This window comes from Anser anser, assembly GCF_964211835.1.
Source record: "Anser anser genome assembly, chromosome: 6".
Taxonomy (NCBI): Eukaryota; Metazoa; Chordata; class Aves; order Anseriformes; family Anatidae; genus Anser; species Anser anser.
Window position 1 is genome coordinate 6,322,699 of NC_139726.1, and position 10,780 is coordinate 6,333,478.

Sequence of the window (10,780 nt, forward strand, 5' to 3'; positions counted from 1 at the left end):
TTATCAAAGCCTTGTACTTGTTAACACCATGATCTATTTGTATTTGCAAAGCATTTTGAACTAATACTTATGGAAAATGCATTCTTTGGAGGCAAAACTGGTTTAGGGCGTACATAGGCTGCTTGTCCTCTCTAATTTCCTTCTGAGCACTGAACCTACACAGCTGTAACAACAGAAGGTGAAGGAAGGAATGGGGTGGGGGAGATTAGAAACTTCTTTTAATTGGTTACAGAGAAAAAGTAAGGGTGCAGATCCACATCATCTTGAATTTGTTGGTCCCAGGACATACTTTCTCGCCTGTTTATTCTTTGACACTTTCTTTGTGCCAGCAGAGATGCACAGGAAGCCGACTCATCTAAAATTTCTTATGGCAAAAAAAAAAAAAAGAGGTTAAGGTGTGATAGATATGCTTCCTTATTAGCATGTAAGTATGCAATGAGCAAATTTGTTTGCTCAAAACCCTGTTGATACTGCTGAAGCTGCAGTCTGACGAAAAAATCGGTGGAGCTTCAGACCATTACCTGCTCCAGTGTGAACTTGCTCTGCTCTTACAAATTCCTTAAAGAAAATGTTGACCAGTCAACTCTCTACTGGCAGGCTTCGGGCTAGATCAGATGTCATCTCTCTTTCCTGACAGTGTATGAAGCTGCCGTGAAAGTTAACAAACTCTGACACGTATCAGTTGGGCAGAAGTAGACCCATGTGCCTACGCATGATACAGAGCGGCCTCGTCCTGGTGCATAATGAGGGAGGACACCGAGCTGGTGCTAATTTATCACGAATAAAGGCACGGATTGCTGTTTGCATGGCACAAAGCCTCTTCCTCCATAGCTGTGTCAGCAGAGCCTCCTGGTGGAGATGCGGCACATACCAGCAGAAGGAGCAGCTGCTGTCCTTACCTGCACGGGCACAGCTTGCCTTGCCTTGCCTTGCCCAGGGGCTTCTCCTGGCAGGCTGCAAGTGCCAGGGGCATTGCTCGGCTGTAATCAGGTGCAAATGCAGCAGGTCAAACGCAGCATGAGGCCATGGCTGGGCAATCACTGCAAAAACACGTGTTGCAATCCACAGTTACAAACTCTTTGCTTAAAAACGCTGTCTGCATGGCCCAAAAAAAAAAAAAAAAAAAAAAAAAAAAAAAAAGCTTGCTGTCAACTTCCCTGTAATCACAGCTGCTGGTAGTGGTGTTGGGGAGGGGAGGGTGTGTTGGAGGTGTTGTGCTTGTGGCAGGAAGCATGTGCAAAGCTTCCTGACCCTTATCTGTTTGCCTTGATATTTAGGTGCCTTCAGGAATTGATATAATTTCAGAGTAAAAAGGTCTCCCTGAAGGAAAGTGTATTTTTCTTGGTTGTTGGGCTGGAAGCAATGCTTCTGTGAATGACCTGCTTGCATAGCTCAGTGTGATTTTCAGGACTGAGAAGGGTGAATGAATGCTGAAAACCCCTGGTTTAGAATGGCAAGTTACTGAAGTGAGCTGGAAACCTGCAAAAGGGTCCAGATTTGGTTTTAGGCTGAAGGAGGTTTTGTGGCAGGTAGACTGGAACCATTAGGTTTTGATAATAAGCTAAAAAGAACTGTTCTAGGAGACTATAAGGCTAAGAATGATGTGGAACTAAAGAGAATAAGTGAAAAAAGTGAGCAATATTAGTTAAAATCATATGTATGGAGGTATATGAAGTGTCATTACTTAATATAATGCCGATAAGTAATCTAGACAAATCAAATGTGCCTATAACAAGGAAAGACAAGTGAAGTAGTAGCAATTCTCTTGCTGCTCAAAAAGGGGAGCAGAAATCTGTATATGTATTCAAAGAGCATTAATCTATTCAATATGCCTCCTGGGTACTCTTACAGCTCTTACAAGCTGCAGGAAAGTGTATCTGGCTTCAGAAGAGGATGCTCGTGCTTTTCAGTTGATCTTGCTGAGACGAATAAACAAATAGGGCTGGGAGAATGGAAATGGTAGGTTGGTAGGGTCTTTTTGGAATTTAAACAAGTGAATTACTCAGTATGGAAAGACGGTGTCTGAGAATTGATGGAACCCTGCGGACTCACTATAAAGACTGGATATATATGAAAGAACGATAACATGTGAGAACTGAAGCTGAAAAGGCACACGGGTTTAAAGTGAAGCTGAAAATGCAACAGGATTGTGTCTTGTACTCCAAGTTGTTTGAAACTCTCAAGCATAAGCTTCTTAACATTTGCTGGAAGAAGACATGCTAAAGATTACCAGCCTGAAGGTATTAGGGTATGCAAGGCATTAGAAATGGTAATTATCATGACCTCATACATAAGTAATCATTTAATAATACAGCTGATTGCTAGAGCCCAGTCAGTGTGTTGTCAGTGTAGAAAATACAAGACGAAAATTTCTAGAAGCAGCAACTGTCTTCAATCTAAGAACTTATAAAGAAAGGAAGCTTTGAAAAACAAAATGGCAAACATTATCAGGTTCCATAAAGAGGCAGCAAAGTTCACTAGGAGATGTTGAAAAAGAACCTTTAGGCAGGCTTTCAGACTCTGCAAAAGGGGAATGTTAATGGTAAGCTTATAAGCAGAGCAGGACAGGGTTTTGATAATACTGGAAAATATCATTTCCTACCGGTACGTTGCTGGTATCTATTCAGGTCAGTTGACTTCTAATTAGGTTCCCAAATGTGAATGCAAAGCTCTAATTGTAGTTGTATTCATGTTTGAAAAATTGGACTTAATCCATACAATTATTTAAAATATCTGTTTGGTTACCTTGTTTATTACTCTGTTTTCTGAAATCTCATCAGTTTTCTGGTTAGTGTCTATTCTGGCACCATTTCCAGAACCAATGTCTCTATGGTGTAAGACGTGTAATAACTGGTAATTCGCTGTGCAGTTTGACAATAATTATTCATAGCTTTAGCATTTGCAACTTGATAGCCTATTGTAACAATATTGTTTAAAAGGTTCTTAAATAAACAATTCTGTAACTAAGCAATCATAATGAATTTACATAATGCGTGTTAAGTACATTTAATTTTTAATTTAAATGTAACTCCATTTAGAGTACCTCTGAAATCATTAATGGAAAGACAATGAAAAGTCATGAATGCTATTAATTGTGAGTAGAAGGCTATTTTTAGTCTCTGTTCCCCACAACCACAGAATACTTGCATAAAAAAGAAAATTGTTTGTTTCTGATAATAGGTCCTAGATCCTAGGTGGAGATTTCTACAGCAGAGACGTTTTAAAGGGGCAGTGCATATCCAGGTAAGACAAGAATTTCGTGAAAAATTCTAACACTTGATTACAAATGTTGTAGTTTGTTGTAAAAATTGTAAATTTTGCTTTTTAATTTCTAAATTATCTCAAATACTTAGGATGAAGTTGGTGTAAGAGTTAAACAAGATAATATTGAATAAAACATGGAGTTTACATGCCTAAAGTAAAATTTTTCAGATTTTCTAACCTAACCAGTCTTTTCTGAGAGCAATACTAAGCTAGAAATGAATTGTCCAAGGTGTGAGTTTGTTTGGGGTGGTGGTGTTTTTTTTTTTTTTTTTAAAAAAAAAGGTATGCATAACCACATTCTCACACTACCCTATGAGTAGTCACAATTCAATGAATTAAGTTAGCTAGATACAGAATTTTGTGTTGGGTCAAGTCTTGTAATAATAATTTCAGAATTTGCTTCCATATGTTTTTTGCTGTCTTCTTATTTTTGCTTATTACTGGGAGGCCAGCAGGGGCTTTGGTAGCTACTCTGTTAGATTCATTTTGTTTCAGACCTCAAACCAGTAATGTCTGCTTAACATTGCACATGAATTCCACGCAGTTTCCTTGCAGGGTAGTAGGATTGTTGAAGTCTTTGCGTTGTACAATTGTTCTACAGGAGATTTTTTTTTCTGAGGACACTATTTTGTGTGTTGAAGAATAACTTCTTAGTTATATAAAAGAAACTTCTATACTTTCCATTGTTCACTGAAATTTCCAATTAGTGTCCACATCAGCTGGAGCTGGTGAGAGTTCTCTGTGAATTACAACATCGTGTTGAACTGCAGCAGTCCTGAAGGTGCTGTGTCAGAAGATCCAAAGCACTTCTCCCAAGCATAAATCTGCAATTGCATTTATTATAACACTCGAAATTGAGGTTTCCTTAGTTTTTTTTTTCTAATGAGTTTTTTTTGTGTGTGTCCTCTCTTTATATTTGAGGATCAATAATACATATGGTGCCCAGAGGGTACATTTGTTTATGTTATGGAACATCTCACGAGCCGTCATTTCCAAGCTGCTGGTCTGCAAAGCCAAGCTGAGTAGATTCTCTAGTTTTCTTTTTAAATGTCACTGACTTCATTTCAGGTTTTTGTTGTTGCTGTTTGTTGTTGTTTTGCCTTTTTTTTTTTTTAAGTATCTTGACAGCTACCTTTCTCTCTGTGTCTCTTTATTCATTTAGTATTTCTCTATAGCTTATAATCTTCCCCATAAAGATTGAAGGGCTATCCTCCTCTCACTCCTCCAAGGTAAAGAAATCCTGTAGTAGTTTGGGACATTAGAAGGTAGGCTGTTGAAATAAATGACTGAATGTGTTGGATTATTTTGCATGTGATTAGTGACTTACGAGTGACTTCAGAAATGATCACATCTGATCATTACTTTTACTCCCCCTGTCCTCATGGACACTGCATCAGAGTTTGCATAAGGGAGCAGGATAAGGTCTCTGCACTCCTTATAATCATCTAGTAGAGGGTGGGCAGTTGGATAGTTCTCAGTACCCAAATGGCATCTGGAAGACACTGAAGTGAGGAAGACTCAGCATTGTCTGACTGCATGGGAGCTTTCCACTCCAGGATAACTGGCATGCTTAAATGGAAGGCAGAGGGGTCCAAAAAAGGAAGTAACTCTGCAGCCCAGGTTTGGCAAGTCATGCCAAAGAATTTCTAAAGCAGATGTTGCATTCAGATGTTTCACCTTCCTCTGCAGAAATATGTCATGGTCATGCAAGTGACCTATAGCTTTTCCTTATGACCTTGAGGTTTCCACTTGCTTTCCAGAGACTGTTCCTCTGGGCTGGACATGACTTTTGTGAACCTGTTATCTTATTCTACCCTAATTCAGCAATCATGTACTTCTTTTCCTCCCATTGTGTTCATAGTTATACCTAAATGCTCACCCTGTGCTTCAGCAGAGGAAGTTCTAGCTCCCTTTAGAAAAGCACGGAAGGCCTCCACCTTCTTATTTAACAGTGCATCACCTACTCTGGATCTCAGACTCAATATAAGAACTCCTTAAACAGTGTTTGAGGATGGTTACTACTAATTCAGTAACTAATATCATGTAATCAGTCTCTAAAGTCAAGACTGAGGCTACTGATGTCAGTAACAGATCATTCATTCATTCATTCATTTTAGAGTTACTGAATCAATGTGGTTGGTATTTAGCTTGCGGAGGTGAAAAAGCTAACTCAGCCTTCATATACAGCGTTAACTGGGATTCTAACCAAGATCCCTTGTTTCATATTGCATTAGTGATTGATTCCGGGGAAATACTCTTGACTCTTTTGACTCTCTTGACTCTTTTCCTATTCTTCTCAGTTAAAGGTGGCCATATGAGTTGACACAAATGGAAGAATCGAAGAGAGGTAAGTGATAATGGTGGGAAATTCCTGTTGCTTATCTGTTTCTGCCAAGCTTCTTTTCCTTCAGATCTATTTCAGAAGGTCCCTTCTGCCAGTGTTTGCATGGGCCTGTTCTAAACATGGAGGACTGAAACCTTCCACAATGAGTGAAGTGCAAATGAGAGGCTTGTGGCATTGAGAACTTCTTGCAATGCTAATTGCTAACTTCCTGCAAAGTTAAACTGATTAAATAGTAAAAGAGCTACTACACCAAACCTAACTTTTATTCTGTCCATCTTGGATAATGCATCCTTTTTTAAAAAATATCTTAACACTGAATCCTGCTTAATTTAAAACACAAGCAATATAATCCTTTCTAAAATACTACTCAAGTCAGCTGGATTTTGTTGGGGCGTAGGAGGAATGGAGAGTTGCCTCTTGTGAGGACTTGTTCTTAAAACAAACTGCTGCTTGAGTGAAAGAAGTGGAGTTGAATAGATCACACTCTAAAAGCAGATCTAGTTATAAATTTTCCATGGACAGGCTTTCTTAGCCTGAGAGTACTCCTGTATTCTTTCCTTCCACCCTGAGGTTGTAATAACAGTTTTATACCTGGTGGAGAACGTGTTTAACTACCAGAGGCTGGAAAAACCACTCCTCTTTATAAACAGAGTGACTGCTGAAATAGTTGATATACTCTTCCTCCAGCATTTTGACTTTAACGCGTATGGTGTTCAAGTTTAATTTTTAAGCTGAGTTTCTTTTCAAAAGGCTGAATTTTATATTCTTATATATCGTTATATCCTTGCATAAGAATATTTTATATACTTATATATTTTTATATTCTTGCATTCAGAGGTATTCAGTATATTCCAATATCTAGAATTCATATTTGTTATATTTATAACATTTATATATTTATGAATTTGAAAGCCAAAATAGTTCAGAAATTATTTGAGATACTGTAGTGGCATTTTGCTTTTTCTTAGCTTTAGGTAGCAGCAATTGTTGAGAAAACATCAACAATCAGAAGAGCAAAAAAACTTTTGTCACCAGTCAGCAATGTTTCTATGCAAGGTGATGTCTGCGGCTTATAACATACCTTCTGGATACCCCATCCCTGGAAGTGTTAAAGGCCAGGTTGGATGGGGCTTTGAGCAGCCTGGTCTGGTGGGAGGTGTCCCTGCCCATGGGACAGATAAAGTAGACAGCACATAGATAAAGTAGACAGATGCCCTGGGCAGAAAATCTCTTGCTTTAAGCTGAGGAAATGGATTTTACTGTAGGCTTGATTTGGATTGGATCAACAGTGGTGCTGGTCCTCTGGGCTTATTCTTTATTCCTTATTCCTGACTAGCTCTGGATACCAAAAATGAATAACCTCTTTGGTCTCCAAATCAGGCAGACAGTGTGTTAGCATGACTAAATCTCTCTGCAGTAGTCTCCTCCTGAACGGAGGCTGGGAAGGGAAGGAATCCTGGAGCAGGAGCGGTCATTCATTTCCATCTACTCTTCTAGGAATCGCAGAGAATAAATTCTTACCAAAGACTAGCTTGTTGATTGATTCTTGAACCTACCCATAGTACACTGACTTAGAGAAGTTACAAACTGGGGAACTCAGTCTTTTTCCAAAACAAACTTCATGTGGTACCGCCTTTCTTGTCTCTTTCTTTTAATAGTCAGAGCATCTGTTCTAGTAAGGACCTGAAAGAAATGCCCTTTTTAACTATTGTTCAGTCTTAAGGAATCTCTTCCTTCATCCCACGTGAAAAACTTACTAAAGTTAAGCAACATGAGACTTGAGAATGCAAAAATCTTGGTATCTATGGCTGAGAAGTCTATCTGCAATCTGCAATGATTTAGGATAAGGATTTCTAGTCTGGATCTGTTTTGTTGCATATTGTAACTTGTACAGCTAGGTTTGCACAGACAACTTGTTTCAATAGATCATTTCTCTCTGTTACTGTCTCTAGATTTGTTCTGTTGTAGAAGTCTGGAATTCTTTTTCCTTTTTTTTCTTTTTTTTTAGGTGAGAAATGTAATAAGCTCACATCAAAGCTGTTCTTTCATCTGTCTGTTTTGACTCTCAAAGATGAGTCAGAGGACACCCACACATACGCTTAAATCAGATCCACTCTTGTGAGTGGATTTGGACCATCCATTAAAGAAAAAGACTCCACAAAGAAGGCTGACAAACTAGCCAGGCATCTGATTAGGCACAGAATAATTTCAATGGCTAATCAAACGAATGAATCGTTACTTGATTACATCTCAGTTTTGTATCAGCTAATCACGAAACCAGAAAATACACTAATGGATGCTGGTTTCTTATAGCACCTGTTCACAGGTACAATTGCTGTAATTTGGGAAGGAGAAGGGAGGGGGCAGCACTGATTTCCTAATCAAGATCTGAGACAAGTAGCAAGCTCTGATATTCTTAATGCAATAGGTCGTTTTTCTCCAGAAGAAAACCATAACTTTTCCAGGACTTGGAGCTAAGCAAGCAGTAGGATGCTGTGATCACACCCCCACATCCCAGAGGGCACTTTTTTTTTTTACACATATATGTTGCTCCTCAGGAAACCTTCTGCATCACATGGTGAAAAGAGGCGTGCTTGGGACATTCTCAAAAAGTAAGACACCTCTCAGGTCTTCTTCCATACTCACTACCCTGCGGATATCAGCAGGGGCAAGAAAGGTCCTTGCAGAAAAGCAGAATGATTTTGAAGTGTGTGTGTTTGCATATGTTTTGTTCTTTTGGTACTCCTGGTTTCTCAGGGGCTTTAATCTCAGACAAAAGGATCACAAGTTATCACATGGGGGGCAGGAGATGAAGATTTCTGAATGCCCTCCACCAAGGTCTCCGACTTAAAAGAGCAGGAATCCTTAGGAATGATTTTAGTCTCTGGAAAGTCCCATTGTGCTAGGTGATAGTACAGGAAGCAGCAGTCCCTGCCCCTGAGACCCTACTTTGCAAGACTGCGTATGTTTTATTTTCATATATAAAGGTATCAGAGGGAGAATGTTGGGGGGGGAAAAAAAGTAGACAAAAACATTGGATTCTGCTTTTAATATAGCCTGGAACTGACAGCTCTTCATTGTATGGATATGAGTTTTGGTACTAAATTGTGAACAAGATCTGACATCTCTCTCCACAGTGATTTCCACAAAACGAAATAATTCTGGAAGTTTTTATTTGCTATGTTGCCTCTTGTAAACTACCTCATGAGAAACAGATGGAAAAAAAGGTGGGCCTTGATTCCTGAAAAGTAGCTCCAGTGCTTACAGGAAGATAGCCAGCCTCCTCCTGCTGTACAGCCCCACAGTTTCACTAGTGTCAGGATTGCTGTGTTGAGTTTGGGCTAGTGCATTAGACTGAAATGATTGCTAGCAGAGCACAGTGCTTAGAGGAATGGCATTAAAACATCTGCCAATCAATACTGTCCATTTCTTTGAAGAACTCTTAGTTTAATGCTGCTTACCTACATACACAGTATCTCCAAAGTCTAAGTAGAGAAAATAGAGAGACCAAGGGCAGCTGGATTAGCAGTATTAAGCCATGGTCAATCTACTGCATGCATTTTAAAGGATTCTGTGAAAGTAGAGCCCTAGGTTCTCTGCAGCGTAAATCAGGGTAGATCCATTCAAATTGGCAGAACTGTGATGATTTATACAGGCTGAGGACTGTCCCCAAGCCTTCCAGCAACTGCCATTTTAAATGGTAGCTTTTGATCTGTCTTTTAAAATACTAAGCCACCAGACAGAATGCATTTAAATTATCAGTGGTGATCAATATATGAGATATATCATAAATCTTTCCTAAACACCATTCAGCTGAATTTCCTGTATTGGCTTAAAATACATTCATCTTGAATCTTCTTTAACTTTTCATACAAGCTCATAAATTGTGGGAAAATAAATAGTATTTGAAAAGACAAACTTAGATAAACACTTCATTAAAAAGGTAGGATGTTACTATTTTTCATTTTGTTGCTTGTTTGTCTAAAAATAAATAAATAAAACAAATACACTATCTGAAGTGTCTAAAGTTATCGGAGGGTAAAACTGATTTGCTAGAATCACATCTGGTGTTCTGTTTAGGATTTTTTCCTACCTACAGGCTTAAAAGAAGGCAATGAAGGGCCCATTCTGCAGGGAACTGAACCGTTTATCAGAGGAGCTAAGTAAACTTGTGACCTCTTTTAGAGGCATTAAAGAATGCCTGGTACCTCAAAGCAGACACTTGCTATTTCTCAGGGTCTTTACATTGTATGAATAGAAGTATAACTGTGTTCAGTCATAAGCGTGTTTTTTTTTTAATTATTATATTTGTTTGTGATATGAATTTGAATAAAATGTTCAGGATATATGGAAGATTTTTACTGTAAAACAGTGATGCTGTTCTTGAAGAATTTCAGAGGTGTAGGAAGGAAAATGTTTCTTTCCATGCTGTCATAACTTGAAGTGCTGCCTTCGTACTCCTGGCCTACTTAGACCTTCTTCACTTTGGTCTTTTGCCCGTGTACCTGAGGCCACTACCTTCTGTGCTGCACAGACCACTGGTTCTCACAACCATGCTTCTAATTCTGAACACCATGCTTCTTCACTGCCCTTCTTCCTGTCCTTTCATATCTGGACATCTCTTATCACGATGCTCTGACCATTGTGCTAGTGCTAATCATTTCATGTCTTCCAGAACTGCCTATCCCTTATCAGTATCAGGAATATTTTCTTAGGGATGATTTTCGAGGTCATTGCTCTTGCTTGGTTCAAATTCCTCTCCCCCATTTCTTTCACACGGAATTGAAGAAATAATTTCTGAGCTTGGTTTCCTAGAGATTCTTTAGAAAGCAGAGGAAGTAAAGGAGTAAGCCAACTGAAAAACATTGGGAGGCTTTGTCTATGTTCTATCCCCTTCATCTTCTTGCACGCTAACAGAGAAATAAGAAGTGACAGGGGAAAGGAATGACTGTTAGCTACAGTTTTGAGATGTGATGTCCACGAGCACCCTCAGTTGCATACTTGCTCCTTGTAGAGAAAATAATCCACCAGCGTGCTGACCGAATAATTTGCTTTACGCTGTACCTAGCAAACAGCAGTCATAGACCAGAACCCTCTGTGCTTGCTGCTCTGTTAACAAAAGGAAAAATGTTTAGAAGACGGTCATCACTACCAGAGCCTACATCCAAAGTG

The 10,780-nt window shown here is 39.1% G+C and overlaps 1 long non-coding RNA gene across 4 annotated transcripts; it reads left to right on the forward strand.

The window, feature by feature from the left end:
- The first annotated feature begins 1,145 nt into the window (after positions 1-1,145).
- On the forward strand, positions 1,146-10,548 carry LOC310901403. Of its 4 annotated transcripts, none has more exons than XR_014585780.1 (5): positions 1,146-2,627; positions 3,181-3,243; positions 5,565-5,611; positions 6,577-6,664; positions 7,617-10,548. It is a non-coding gene; the product is annotated as an uncharacterized lncRNA (long non-coding RNA). The 4 variants fall into 4 exon arrangements; XR_014585782.1 differs by having other exon boundaries at positions 1,146-2,542; XR_014585783.1 differs by having other exon boundaries at positions 1,146-2,269.
- Positions 10,549-10,780: the final 232 nt, after the last annotated feature.